The sequence below is a fragment of the Lichenostomus cassidix genome, chromosome 24, assembly GCF_008360975.1.
Source record: "Lichenostomus cassidix isolate B80296 chromosome 24, HeHo_3.0, whole genome shotgun sequence".
In the NCBI taxonomy this organism is placed as follows: Eukaryota; Metazoa; Chordata; class Aves; order Passeriformes; family Meliphagidae; genus Lichenostomus; species Lichenostomus cassidix.
In genome coordinates, this window is record NC_139504.1 from 6,723,137 (window position 1) to 6,737,898 (window position 14,762).

General features: G+C 52.8%; 1 protein-coding gene and 1 long non-coding RNA gene across 3 annotated transcripts in view; one reads left to right on the top strand and one right to left on the bottom strand.

Moving 5' to 3' along the window:
• Window positions 1-1,127: 1,127 nt before the first annotated feature.
• BCL9L (BCL9 like) overlaps window positions 1,128-14,762 on the top strand; it is a 47,159-nt gene continuing 33,524 nt past the window's right edge. Inside the window, exon 1 of one of the 2 annotated variants that reach the window (XM_085081936.1) lies at window positions 1,128-1,575. The gene's annotated coding sequence lies outside the window, so the exon portion shown is untranslated. The remainder of the gene's footprint in view (window positions 1,576-14,762) is intronic. The other variant, XM_085081935.1, reaches the window with a different exon arrangement.
• Window positions 10,658-14,698, bottom strand: LOC146427630 (uncharacterized). The gene is made up of 2 exons (XR_014856364.1): window positions 14,025-14,698; window positions 10,658-11,005 (listed from the first exon to the last, which is right to left on the bottom strand). It is a non-coding gene; the product is annotated as an uncharacterized LOC146427630 (long non-coding RNA).

Sequence of the window (14,762 nt, forward strand, 5' to 3'; positions counted from 1 at the left end):
GGCGCTGCGGCGCTCCGCCCCCGATTTTGGCGGGGTGACACTCCCACCCCTGTCCCTCATCCCTGTCTCCCACCGCCGCCGTTCCCGCCTCCGCTCCCGGGACAGGCCGGCTACTCCGGCCCGGTCCGGGCGCTGTGGGTGTGAGCAGAGGGGCGAGTCTGTGTTAATTTTCAAGCAAGGCCGCCGTCTCCCTGTCACTGGAGCTGGATTGCTTGTCCCCACATCACCTTGAGCTCTGCAACTCTGGGGATGCTGCCAAGTGGTCCCTGCCTCCAGCCCTCTCCTCCCAGCCCCACCCCTGGGCGGCTGGTGCGCTTCAGGCAGGAAGGTGATACGTCCTGGTTAGGATGCTGGTGGCATCTCCTAGGAGCGGGCAGGCTGCCTCCACAGCCTGGTATGCTTGTGCACTGTGAGGGTCCCGTCCATGGAGTCTGTTGTTTAGGGCAGGACGGAGGTCAATGCCCGGAAAACTTGGTAAAGATAATAACATGCTGCTCTTCTCAGGTGCTGGAGCCAGTCCTCGTGCCTTGTGCATAGAATTACAGAATATCCTGAGTGGGAAGTGACCCACAAGGATCATCGAAGTCCCACTCCGCACAGGCTCTGAGAGATGCGGCAAAGAGGGGATCAGATGGGGGATCTCCCTGGCATTGTGAGGCTCTAGAGCAGGACACGCGCGCTGTCGGCCCGAGCAGAACGGGTGGCTTGCGGGCCGGTGTTTCGGATGATAAAGGGCAGAAGGATGCTCAGCAGGACCAGCTCCCGTGCTGTCGCGGAGGCTGGGATGCAGTTCTGCAGGTCCCGGCGGTGCTGGGACCTGTGTGCCACAGCGTACATGTCTGTGAGACGCGTGGGTGTGCGACACCTGGATGGCCACTCGCAGGGCGCCGGCCGCTCGCCACGGGCGGCCCGGGACGGGAGGAGGTTCCGATTCCGGGACGGGAGGAGGTTCCGATCCCAGTCCCCAGCGGCGGTGCCGGTCGCCGGCGGTGCCGCTGGGCGGCCGGCGGGGCGCCCACGACCAGGAAGCGGTTAATAGGCGCGCGGGGCTTTTATTTTGACAGGGCAGCGCCTGGCTCCGGCTCGGAGGAAAGTGAATGATCCTGTTTCTCCAAATGATTATTCAGGCTCCGGCGGAGAAAGGAGCACTCGGCCCGCAGCGCCTCGCCCTCGCCACGGCGCCCCCGCCCGCGCCCGGGCCGCCGCGCCCGCCGGCTCCGCTCCCCGCCGCCCGCGCCCGGCCGCCCGCCGCAGCGCGGGGAAGCCGTCCGCGGCCCGGGGCCGGGCGGGCAGCCGGGGCTCGCCGCGGCCGGACGCCCACCCTCGCCGGCGGGCGCGGGCTGGAGCCGCCGGCTCAGTCGGCGGAAGGAGCGGCGCGGCGGGGCGGGGGGCGCCGCCGGCAGCGGCAGCGGCCCCGACCCCGCGCCCCGCGGCGGGCGGCCGAGCCATGAGCGCGGCCCGCGCCGCCGGCCCCGCGCCGCTGGCCGGCTCCCAGCAGCCCGCGGAGCCGCGCCGCGCCGCCCCGGCGGGCTCGCCCGGCCTACCCTGAGCCGCTCCGCCGCCGCCGCCGCCGAGGTGAGTGCCCCGCCGGGCCCGGGCGGCCACCGCCCCATTGTTCCGCCCCGGGGGGAAGTTGGGGCTCCGCGCCGTCACTGCACAGACCCCTTGCCCTGTGCAACCGGGCCCGCCTCTGGGCTGTCATCCGGACAGGAGGGCAGCCGGGAGCCCCCGTCCGAGCCGGAGTCTCCGGGCCAGACACCGTACCACCGCTCCCGGGGGCGGCGATAACTTGACGGGGGACGGCGCCGGCCTCGGCTCGGCCTATCCACCGAGTCCGGCCGGCTGGGAATGAGGTGTCAGTGCCTCCGCTTGCCTTGGACATTGCCCCTGGTCCGCGGCACCCTTCCCGATTCGCTCTCACGTCTCAGGGACCGCTCTTCCCGGGTTCTTGTCACCCATTGCTGCCGCGACTGCAGGCGACTCCTCGAGGACAAAAGTGCCTCGACTGGGGCTTTTCCCTAGGTGCAAAGAACTTACTCGGGTTGCGTCTGGTTTTATCGGAGCTGGTCTGGATTTTGCAAGACGTTACCGGTGCTGTTAAAGCCCTAGGGAAGATTGGAACTCGCCACGTTTCACATGCGGTTTAAACAAACACTCCTGTCAGAGCCCATCCTAACTGTCAGGGGAGACCTCTCCCCTCTCTTTGCAGTATTCTACTCGATAGGCTTCAGTTCCCTGTTGAAATAAACCAGGCATGTGGTCGGCTTGGAAGAAAAATGGGAGAAACACCACATGTATGTATTTTCCTTGCGCACAGAAAGGAACCGATGTAAAATAACCTCCCATGCGTTGTATTAGGGACGTGTCTTTAGCAGGTGGTGAACTTGTTCCAGCCCCACTCTGCTAGCAACCACTTGCAGGAATAGAAATGCGAGAAGGATGCATATCTGAACACATAAGTAATGCTACATGACAGGGCAGGCTGTTGTGGTGTTGTGTGCAACGGCGTCTGCACGCCTTGGGGGCAGCTCCGTTTGACAGGGTGTCAGGCTGCGGCAGCATACGGTTATGTCCTGGCTCTGCCAGGCAAAGGGCTGCCGGTGGCATGGCACAGAGGACAACCATGCACCTTTGACTGTGAAATGATGCTACAGGAGCCTTAGCTGTGTGCTCTTGACCTGCAGGATCTGTCCTGCGAATGTGGCTATCACTCATTACCCTGCGCAAATGCAGTTTCGTGCCAGGCATGCAATAATGACATGCAGCTCCCTCCATCCGTCAGTCACATACAGGGGTTGTGTGTGTGCCTTGCTTTGCTACTTTGGTGGCAGGAGGGATAAGAACAGTGAGTCACCAAGGAAGTGATTTGCCCAAGGTCATTTGGCAAGGCTGTATTGGTGCTGAATCAAGACCTCCTTTGACTGGTGCCTGTGATAATGCTGGCTGTCACCACACGTGGGTATTTAATACACACCCAAGGCTGGTACTAGTGCAAATATGTTCAGGTCGATGTTGTTGCCTGATTCTCCTTGGTGGAAAGATGAGCATACCAGCGTGCTGTCTGTATAGAAACTGTCTTCTCCACTGGGACTTTTTCCAGAGCATTCACAACCTAACTGGTGAAGAACCTTTTTGTTTGTTTTTTATTGTGTGTGTTGCCATTTTAGCAGAGCAGATGGCAGGATTGGTTGCTCCTTACCACCCTGACCTGCATCGTCATTACCTAGAAAATCCATTTCATGGTATTTCATGGTATTCAGTGATCTAGGTGTTACTATGTCTCCTTGCCCCTGAAAGTCTGTTTCCTCTTTCCAGATCCCTACCACCAGAAAGAAATAAACAGGCAGCAGCCAAAGGAAAGCATACTTAGAAACTAGAAAGCACAGTTGTTGTTCAGTTGAAGAAAGTAAAATAGTTGTGTTTTGTACTTTTAAGCCCTTTTGTATCTCACTGTGTTGCTGTTGGAAGGTGGCTCTCTGGCCACTGTGTGACAGAGGGGACAGACAGCTGTGTGAAGCAACTGGGTCATTAAGAAGCTGGACATAGCAAGCTCACTGGGCTATGCTACTCCAGGGCACCTGCCAAGGATGCACTGGAGTTGCAGTTTAGTTCCAGGCTAACTCCAGCCCATGAGCTGTGGACTTCGCTCATACTGGCCTGGAGTTTCTGAGGTCTGAGCTCAACTCAGCCTTTGACTTGTCTATCGAGTTGTCAACCCATGTGGCATCATGTCCTCCATACTTGCTCTTTTGGGGGAGAAAAAACCTTTGCTTTTTCTTCTCTTCACTGCTGTTCTCTCCTGCTGAACACTGTGAGTGTTTTCCCTTTTGGCAGCACGTGCTGTATGGAGGGATGTGGAAGGGGGGGGGTAACTGGAGAGGAGGCTCTTGGTTCCCTCTGTGGGGAGCGCCAGCTGTGTCCCAACCAGTGGCTGTTTCTTACTGCTGTAGAAACTTTGTTACTCCAGTCATCTTCAGCTGGTTTCAGGGTCCCAGGATGGGTCCTGGGATGGTTTTCTGTCTCTTTCAGCCCCATGTCTTGTCAATACAGTGTCCAGTTCAGAACTGGCATCAGAAAAACCCTTGCTTCTTTGCCCTGTCACAGGTGATTGCATCAGGCTTTGCTGCTGCTAGGAGGTAAAGTTCTTAGCAGTCAAAGCACTTGAGGATGTGTCTGTGTTCCCCAGATGTGCTGCTGTGATGGGTTTTAATCTATTCAGGTCTAGCCATTTCCTGGAGATGGCACAGGCTGGCTTCTAGCTCTTAATTCCTTAGGGCTCCATCCAGTTTTAAATATGCTGACCTATGGATCTCCGAAGTTGGTCTCTTCTTATTTCTCTTATTCTTTCCACAGGGAGAATAAGTCCCCTGTGGAAAAGCACAAGTTTGCTGTTCCCATCTGAGAATACATCAGGGGTCTGTTCCACCTGTGAGCCTGCTCCTGAGCTTCTGTCACTGCCTCCTTCCAGGGATGTCAGCTGTCCCCTAACAGTCTTAGCCAAGCAGAAGCCCGGAGTTTGCCCTGAAAATGTCATTTTCCTCATGCTGTTGCTCTTTTGGCAGAGACCCAGCATCATGCCAGTGCCCTGGATGGGTGGGTAGGAGGGGTCTGGGAGGGCGGAAGCAGGGGCACATAGGAGACTTGTGCTGTGTTTGACTACTTTGGACTTTTTTAACAGGAAACATGGTATGTAGATGCATGGATATATAATATAACGCAGGGTAGAGATATCACAGTGATATGATGTACAGACACAGCAATATTTTGTCAGTGTCATTTAAGCTGTGTCAGTGAAGTGCAAGGAGGATTGCCAGCACGACTCTTCTGGAAAATCAGAATCTAATGCAGGTCAGGGCTTGGTGTCAGTCAGCTCTCCTTTCCTCCCAGGAAGATGTTGCCTGGCAAATGCATTTTCTGGTGATCTCGTGTGTGGTCCTGTATTTCCAGAGGGTGGCGGGAGCTGTGGATTCTGACTTTATGTAGTTGATCTCCATGAGATTTAGCTAACCTATGAGGTTTCTCATAGCACCAGAGCTGTGGAAAAATGCACCCATCTTGGAGTGAGGGGCCTAGGAAGTGTTGTGGCTGCTTTGCTTCTCAGTTGTGCATCTTCAGCAGCTCTGTGTGGTGCAGATTGTGAGGATGGCTACAGTGATATTCCTCCATTCTTGACTTCTGCTTTGAAGTTGTGTGCTGCTTTCCAGTTTGCTGCTTTGGTTTGGCTTTCTTTCTTCACCGCCTTTGGCAGCTCTGAGTAGAAGGTACCCAGGAACTGTTACTGGAGATTGGTGGGCATGGTTTCTGTGTCTGTATTTTGCACTTCATCAGCCTCTCCTGGGGAGGCAGCACTAGCCAAACCACACGCCATGGATGAGAGGCACCCTTCCTTCTTTCGTGGTGCCTGTTACAGATCATCTACTTGGCACCAGACCCTTCCTGGGTTTTGTTTTCTTCCTACCTGATCATCTATGAAACTCAAAGGTTAAGAGGGTGATGGATTTTGTTCTAATTGAGACTAGTTCACAATGGCATTTGCAGTTGCCACAGCGTTGTACTCAGCAGGAGCTAGTGTAGAGGAAGCAGTTAGTGTCACTGGCACCTGCTTTTGATTTAAGGGAAAGCCATGCTATGGAGGAGCAGCTTGTCAGGAGTCCTGCTTGCTCCCTGCATCCTTGGCCAGCAGTGCTTGTTGGTCCTCAAAGCAGCCTGGCCCATGGTGTGGCAGGAAGATGGAGCATGGGTCATCTTGGCATGCCCATCTGAAGCCTGTATCAAGCCTTGGAAATGGATGTGCTGCTGTTGGGCATCCTGACTGGCTCCAAGTCCTGCTTGCTTGGGCCTGGACCTGATGCTCCTGCTGCCCCTCTTCCAAGGCGTGGGATGGGCCATCTGAGACAATAGGACTCCAAAATGGACAGGGTTGCCTGGATGCCAGCTACAACCCTGCACTGGAGAAAGCAGTGTGAGGATGATGGGCTGCAGCGCCCTGAAGAGAGAAGCAGGAACCTGTTCTGCACTTGCTGAGTGTGTGTCCATGCTGGGCACAGTGAATGTGATGAAGTCTCCTTCCCACTTGCTCAGCTCTTTATGGGGAGATGATCTGGTTCTTTGACTGCTGCTGGTGTCTGGGCCCAGGTGGCTTCCCTGTATCCAGGTATCCTTGCTGAATTGTCAGATGGGTGCATGAGGCAGTGGTTTCTAGCTCCTTTTCCACTACCTGTGATAGGAGGGCAGTGCCTTCACCTGGCATAATCCTGCTGCATCTTTCTGGGCAGCTCCAGGCAGAGGAACATGCAAGCTGTGCCCGGGCATCTTCAGGAGATAGGACTTCCCCAATGTGGGCAGCTTGTCTGGCAGCTTCAGCTGGAGCCACTAGAGAAAACAGTACTTTGATGCTGGATTTTTCTTCCCCCAAAGAGCTGGAGCTATGTTTGGGTGTTGGGTTTTTCAGCTGTGACTCAGGATGCTTGGAATCCCAGCTGGGGGATAATGGGGAGCCTCTTCTGATGCTGGGGTAATAGCCTCAAGATGGCTTTAGGACTGTGCTATGCACTGTGCCCAGAGGTGGGGCGTCACCCTGTTTGGTGATGAGCGCTGCTGGAGCCAAGTCCTGGGCCAGAAGCCAGGTTTGTGATCCATGCCAGAGAGGGCGAGACTTGGAAAGTGAAGCAGAGCTCCTCCTGAGCGAGAGATGGACTGAAATACTGAGCAAAACCACAGAGTGCTCCTTGTTCCTGCCTATGCCTACTTGCTGTCTTTCTTCCCAAAGTATGTGGGAGGCCACAGGATGGATCTGCTAGGGAGCAGGAGGGCTGTGCTCCTCAGGCACGTCTGCACCATTGTGCGTCTTCAAGGGTGCTGGTTGGGTTGATTTTTTGCAGTTTTATTTTGTTGCAGTTTTTTTCCCTTTTAACTCTGCCTCTCCTATTGCTGGATCTTGCCCATGCTTGCTGCTACTGGTTTGACAGCCACCTGCTTTTAAGGTGTGATATCCAGAGAAATGTCGTGTTAGGTTGCACTGTTCTTTCTGTCACAGGTCAGCTGAGCAGCTTTCCTTTTCGTTGCTCAGCTCCTACTCCTGTGGCCAAGAAGAGGAATGGGCCAGGATATAGTTTGTGTAGAAGATGCTCTGTGGCACTGACTGTTTACAGACTCTGTGCTTCTCAAAATGTAAGCACAGGAAATGCCAGGCTGCACTGGAGTTTGTGTGAGCAGTGTGCCTCCTGCATGCTGGGTGTCTTGCAGCCTCTGGCTGCAGCAATCTTCTGCCCTGTCACAGGACAGAAGAGGTTTTAAACACTCTGCAGAAGCAAGAACTTGGTTTTTTTTAACCTCCAAAATAGAGGCTGGGAGGAAAAGTGAAAGGAAGTAACTTAAACACAGACAGGAAGGGAATATGTGGCAGAGCTAGAGACAGAAGCCAGGATTCCCAATTCCTGCTCATCGCTCGTACTCTGCTGCCTCTCAGTCTCCTATGCAAGGTATGAGCGGGGTTTTCTTCTCTCTGAGAAGCTGGAAGTCGGGAGCTCCTCTCTTGAAGTATCTTCAATGCTCAGTGCATCTTTGAGTTTTCCAGCAGGATTTGCCCAACTGAAGTCACAAAGCTATAACTTGCGTGAATACAGTGGAGTTGCAAATTGTGTCCTTGGCTACCAAATCGAGTTTCTGGTACTCCAGGGAGCACTGTGGTTCTTGCCCAGCACTCACCCTGCAAAGAAAGGCTGCTCTCCAAGAATGCTGTGCCCTTCTTTGGAGGGCCATACCCAACTTTCTCAGAAGGGTTTACGTTAAGGGTCCTGTTGCTCTTTGATTGCAGTGTATCCCCTGCTGAAGTTTGCCTTGTGAATGGTCTTCCTTGACTTTCTACCCAGGGCATGGTGTCTGTCTGATCAGGTCTGCATCAGTTGCCTGGTTCTGCAGGCAGGGACTCTGCAGCATTGCAGTCTTCCTGATAGAAAATAAAATCTTAATATGCTCTTTGGAAGACAGATCATGCTAGATAGCTGTGTATCAGTTGTACTCCCCTTCAGGTGGGCAGCGGCTCCAGCAGTGGGTGCAATGACTGTTGCTTCGTTCTGTTGCCCTGCTGGGCTTCAAGCCTCTGGAAAGACTGCAGTTGGGAGAGGATACTGGCTTATAAAAAGGTGGCTTATAAAAGGTAAGTGTCCCAACAACCCACACTGTAGGTCTCCCTACTCAGGGCAGGGAGGCACTGGATGGGGAGCTCTGAAGGGCAGTAACTGAGCAGAAGGGCTGCATCTCCAGTCAACTCTTCTCAGCATCAAGCTGGCCAAGGCTGTGGAAACCCCTGAAGCACTGGAGCTTTCACCACTTCCTCAGCAGGATTTGTTCCAGCACTGATCTGTAGCAGAGGATTGGGCCAGACAGGGCCTGAATGGAGCAGGTCCGGCCACAGGCAAGCCTCAAGTGTGGCAGTTAGGCTGGGCTGAAAGCTGCCTGTGTCCTGCCTCTGTGCAGCCTTGTTTGAACTTTCCTCTGGCAAGGAGCAAAAGGAATCAGGGAGACCTAGGGCTGGTCCAAGCAAGTTTCCTCTGCTCTGTCTGCCCCCAGATGCAACAGTGGGGTGGGGGCGATAGCAGCAGCTCCAGACTGTCCTCTCGGAGCGGAGCAGTTTTGTGGGGGCTTTGGTCATGACAGCTTTTGAGCAAATGTTTCTTTGCCTCTGGTGTTCCCTGCCTCTTGGGCAGGGAGGGGGAAGTGAAACTGTGGTTCAGACTGAGTCCTCTGGATGGCAAGAAAATTGCTGAGTAGCCGGTTTCCAGGTTGCCGAGGTTCTAGTCAGGGCCCAGTGTGGCTGCCAGAAGCAACAGGCTTGGAATTTCCTCTGCCTGGTGCCAGCTCCACTTGGGTTGGCCGCAGCACCTCTGCTGGGGCCGTGGCTCCTCTTGAGCTCTGCGGATGGGGCGCTCCCAGAGCAGGGGTTACACTGGAGCTGGAGCTGCCCCCCTCGTTCTCGCAGCCTAGTTTCTATTTTCTTTTCCAGGGTCCAAGATGTTTTGAATTATGCAGCCTGCACCTCCCGCGGGGCTCCTTGAGCAGCCGCCTAATGAGCTGAGCTCCTGACAAACTTTGCTCTGGCTTTGGCTATGCTTGGAAAATTTTACAGCCTTTTCAGAAAAAGGAAATGCCAGGAAAGGCCTGTCTCATCTTACTTTTATGAGGGGGTCCCAGCTGAGAGAGGCCGAGATGAGTTTGGAAAAGAAGACAGGGAGGATTTTGTATATGGCAGTATACACACTTTCTAGTGATCAGGGTGAGCAGACTCGGTGCATCCTCCTGTAGCGGGCAAGGTGGGGGTGAGCCTTGCAGGGCACTTGGTTGGTGCGCCATGGACACAGGAAGTAGTGACTCGTTTGCTGCAGGGAGGTGGTGGTCTGTGTCTTCCCTCCAGCTGCCAGTATAGCCACTGGCAGTTTAATCTTTGCTAATTATGTTTTTTCTGAATGGCTAATTATGCTTTTTCTGAATGGCAGTGGTTTTGTTTCTACTGTGGTCACAGGCCACGTGGACATGCTGCATGTTGGTCCCCGAGGCTCAGGGAAAAGATGGCCACCAGGTGCTGTGCTGGTGGTTTCCCTGTCAGGGGATACCTCAGTCCCCAAGCGGGATGCTGTGGGCATACAGATGTATGAATGCAGGTGCTGCCAGCATAATGTTTGACCCAAAAGGGATAGTCTTGTGTAATTTCCCCTTTCGGAGAACAAACCATGTTACAGTAAGAGAAACTGGGACCCAAAAACAATGGTGACTTGCCTGCCTTCCTTTTGTAAGATGATGCCAAGAAAGGAGCAGGGAGCCTTCTGTTTAAGATAAACTTCCCCTAGGTGAGGTGCTGAAAGTCTGTCCTTGCATTTGTCTGGTTTCCTTCAGGAGAGCCCACCAGTGATGTCATGGATCTCCCAGCAAGTACTTCAAGTCTGGAGAACCACTGAGGGTACAGGCTGGTCCTTGCCATCTTTTTCACATGTCCCCCCAGTGTCCCAGACCTCCTTCTGATGGTGAAAATGCACCTGTGGAGACTGGGATGGGGGGGTCTTGGTTGGAGCCTGTAAAAATGCAGTGGCCTGGGGAGTTGTGGAACTTCTCCAGTGGGAGGGATTGAGGTTTCTGTGTGATCCATAAGCATCAGGTGCTGCCAGTCATTGTGGATGAGCATCAGACATGGGCAGTAATGGCTCTGGGTGGAAGGAGCCTCACACTGGTCCTGCTTTCAGGGCTTTGCCTGTTATCCTTGTCAGGAGTGTGGCTCTGGATAGCTATTTGATCTGGCAGCCTGCGCAGGCCTGGTAGCCCTAAGAGAGGGATGCGGGCACCAGAATTGTGCCCTACTCTCCCTTTTTTCATCATTCGACCCATCCCCTGCTTTCTGCTGTGTTGGGCAGGAGAAAAAGCACCTCTCCTCATGGCTGTGTCCCCATCTCCACCTGAAAAATTAGTGATATGTCCCCTTTCCTTTCTCGGGGCTCATGCGTAGAAGCTGACATTGCATTTGATGGGAGAGGCCAAGCGCCTTCACTCTGGGAATGATGAGAGTGGCCCTCCTGTTGGCTTCTCGCAGTGATAAGCTTCTCTGTCCCGGCTTGTCCTCAGAGCTCAAAAACACAGGAAGCTGCTAAAGAGACTATTGAAAAAACAGTTAAGTACTGTTATTTATTTCTGTGATGCCATCTGCATATGTATGGTTTAGAATGGCTGAAGTGGATGGTCTTTGTACTCTTTAATTAGTTTTCTGATTTTGAGTGGAGAATCCTGTTTCATGTGAACTTGACACTGTGAAAGAAAAGACCAAGCCCTGCTTGTCCTCTTCACCATCAGAACATTACAAACCCAAAGGAAGCACAGGTAAGTGCAGGGGCATGGCTGTGCTTCAGTCCATGGCACCTCTCCTTCCAAAACATTTCCCCAGGTCAGAGGCTCAGTAATGATCTGCCTAGACTTCCCACCTCCATTGGAGAATTCAATGTGAGTTTTTGCTCCTCGTTCTCTTAAAAAAAAAAAAATTAAAGAAAAAAAAGTCAGTCTTAGAATGCTTTAGAGCCTGTTTAAAACAAAACAAAACAAATAAAAAACCAACCAATCAAACAAACAAGCAAACCCCAAAGCAAATAAAAACCTCTCCAAAACCCAAAGCCATTTTTGCTCTTTAAAAGTCAGTTTTGTGAGTTGAAGTTGTTGATAAAAGAAGAGCTACTTTGCCTAAAGCAGAGCTTCAGCAAAGAAGCATCCAGCTGTTTCCAAATATTTTTATATACTTTTAGCCCTGATGTGTTATTTTAGTGAGAAGAACGATTTTTCCACCTGCTTGTGTGGTCAGGACTTTACCTGTAAACAATTGCTTCTTACCCCACCTTGTGATTTCACAATATTCAGAGACTCAGCTACTGGTGGCAGATGTTTATAATTTAGTTTATTATACTTTTTAATCAAAAGTAATTTCACAAAGTCCTAGTCTGATTAAAATGTATTCCTTATATTTGCAGGGTTTAGTGTTCTTTTTTTTTTCCACCACAGTTTAAGGGTCCCAGGCATTTTTCTGATGCTGTTGCAATAATAGGTTGCCATTAAAAAGTCCTTTCCCCAGAACTCCCAGCAGCAGCCTACAGGCCCTTGGAGGAGCCCATGGAGGTCCACAGTGGGTAGGTTTAACACCAGTGAAGCAAACTAGCCACCCTGGGATTTCTGTTTCTGAGACTGATGCTGGCAGTGCCATGCTCCGAGCTCTTTCACTGGAAAGGGACGATGTTGGCATTGCTCAGGGCTGCTCTCTGGGTGATAATATTTGTATTCATCTCACTACAGTCAGATGGAGAAGTTAATTGCTTTGTCCAGCCTGGGGTTGAAACAGGATTGCAGAAGAGGGTGGCTGTGGCTGGTGGCTAGTTAGTTGGGAGAGAGAAGAGGTGAGCATATCCAAGAGTAATGCCATGTTTTGGCATTATCCTTCCTCCAAGATCCTGTCCTGAGCATATTGAGGGGTTTCTCTTTCACTGTTCGCTCCGTGGCTGTTTCTGTCTGTGGGTGGTCCAGTGGCTGGGGCTGTGGTAGCTGTTTGCAGTGTTTTTGGAAAAGCTACCAGGGGTATGCAAAGAATTGTTCTTTCTTGGAAACTGATACAAGAATCCCAATAGCAAACACTCCAGGAAGTCAGGCTCCTACTTCTCTTGCTACCTCCTTGCCTCCACACTGGGCACAGACATTGATGTGCCTATACTTCGACTCAGCTTGTGTGGTGAGAGCCCAGCAGTGCTTCTGCCAGACATGACATGCTGATAATCGAGGAGAGGCTAAGGCAGAGCTGGGACCTGGCTCAAGAATAATATGTGCCATCCAGTCTCTCTTGCATGCACGGTGTGCATCTGTGGGGTCCACCCTGCTCTCTTGAGCCATGGCTAGTGGCTGACCCTGGGCTCAGAAAGGAGGAGGGGTGTGGGGGAGTTGGGATGGTGGCATGAAACAGTGAGGAATCTGTGCATTGTCCTTGGCCAGTAGATGTCTAATGCCTTGTCTGATTTGCATATCAATTAATTTTTATTTTAAGAGGATTCAAGTGGACCCAAGCGCCAGACTGCATCTCAGTATGCTGTAGGAGGAACCTAGGAACTGCTTAATTTGATCTGACCGAGCCTGTGAATGGTATAGGCTAATGAGCCAAAGATACCCTACCAGGGAAGTCAGTTTCTCTCAGTCTGAAGAAAGCAAATGCCAAGTTTTCTGGAGATCTTCAGGTCCCTTTGAACAGTCTGGGCAGTGACTGAGTGAGAGTCTTATAGTCACTGGTGATGGTAACGATCCTCTTTGATGGTAGGATGGCTTGCCTTGGACCTGCCACTGCCCTCGGGGTCCCAGTGCCAAGGGATGGATATGCTAAGGTGCTGCTTCCCATCATCATACGACTTGTCAGACCCAACAACCCAAGGTGCTGCTTGGCTGACCACATCTTGGGTTCAGGACAAAACTCATGGAAGAGGGTTGGTTGCAAGGTAGCTGCTGGTTGTAGAGCTCCTATGGTCAGCCTCACTGCTGTGGGAAGGGGAGAAAGCCAACCTCCGCTGCCCAGAGGCAGGAAATGAGAACCACGTGGGCTGACTTGGAGCCTCACTGACAACTCATGCTTGCAACAAAAGCAGTGTGGCTGGGATTGGGCTCACTGGCTGACTGCCACAGAGCTGGTGGCCTTGTTCAGTGTCCTCTGTTTGGAAAGAGAGGGGGGGCAAAAGAAACATCCCCTTTTGGCTCCAGCGCGCAAGGGAGAAGCTGCAGGCAGAGGTGGTCTCTCTTCATCTTTCTGCTGTGCTTCCATCCTTAGGCACTTGTCTGGGCCCTCACTGTGAGCGTCCGGCTGTTGTGTATGCCAGGAATAAGGGCAGCTCATGGGCTGTGGCATGCTGCCTTCACCCAGGCCCCTGTAGACAGACTCAGCCCCAGCACAACAGCTGTGTTGGGGTTTGCAGCTGCCACTGCTTCTAGGGGAAGAAGGCTCTTGCAGTTTTCATGACAGGGAATTTTCCTGCTGCATTGAGGTCTCTCAGCAGTCATCCTGAGGTCTTTCTCTAACCCCAGCTGAGGTGCCAGGCCTCCCTATCGGTGAAGTAGTGATTATTGGCTGGAAAGGCATCATAAGCTTTCTCGGTGGACTCTGTTGTGTATTTCCTTTTCCATTACATTGCAGCAGCAGTGGCACCAGCCGCTGCCTTCCTCCCCTCACCGGGCTGGAGTGCTGCAGGCTCTCAGCAAATGCTGTCTGCGGACATCTGCTGCCTCCTCCCCCACTGCCTCCTGGCAAGTAGCAGCAGCTTCCCAGCAAACAGCCTGCTCTTTGCATCACCCCCTGCACACCCAACCAAAGCTCCCTTCTGCTCTTACAGGCACCTTCGCAGGACCTTGAAATGGTGGTTTCCCCGGAGCTGGCTTGGCTCCAGGCAGCCTTCTGCCTCACAAGACCATAGCTGAAAAAAATCAGGGTGCCTGATGGAGGAGAAAGGCTTATTAAAGGTGATGCTTACCGGGTTCTGGCTCATGATTCAAACAGGCAGCCGTCTCTTTGGCAAGGCTCCAGCCAGGGCCTGGGGCCTGAGGCAGGCACGGAGTCTGGGGCAAAAAGCTTGGAGCCATTTGACTGGAGCAGATGTGGCAAGGTCAGCTGTGAACTGCAGCTCTGGTGCCAGAGCTGGATGCTTTGAGTCGGTGTCTGGCTTGAGTATGTCATGTGCAGCTAAGGGAGGCAAAGTTCGCTATTGCAGGTATTCATGTGGCCCCTTCCAGGAGACAGATGCTTCATTTCCTTCTGCTCTGGCCAAGTAGTGGGTTGATGTGCTCCTTGGATGTAGAAGGCCTCAGGGTTTCTGTCTCCTGAGAGTAACCTCCAGGCTTGAAAGTCCCACCGTCTTGGCAGTAGGAAGCACCTGGCAGAGTGGCATTTCTGTGGGTTCAGTCTATCAGTGCTGCTGCACCAGGTTCCCATCTGCAGATATTAGCATTTGGCACCAGAAAGTGTGGCAATAACCTAAGAGATCTTTACCCAAGCTTAGGCAATCCCCTAAGCCACAGTTGCCAAGATGCTCTGGCCTCATCTTGTGTGCTTCTAGCCTGGGGACTTCTCTGGAGAGTAGAGGAGCAGGGATGGATGGGAGGGATGGAGCGGAAGGGTTTAATGAAGTGGTCACGAGAAGCGTAGCAAACTCCTGTATTGGTTTGAAAACAAACTGTGACCAGCACAGGTCTTTCTCGTGAGAACATTTTGC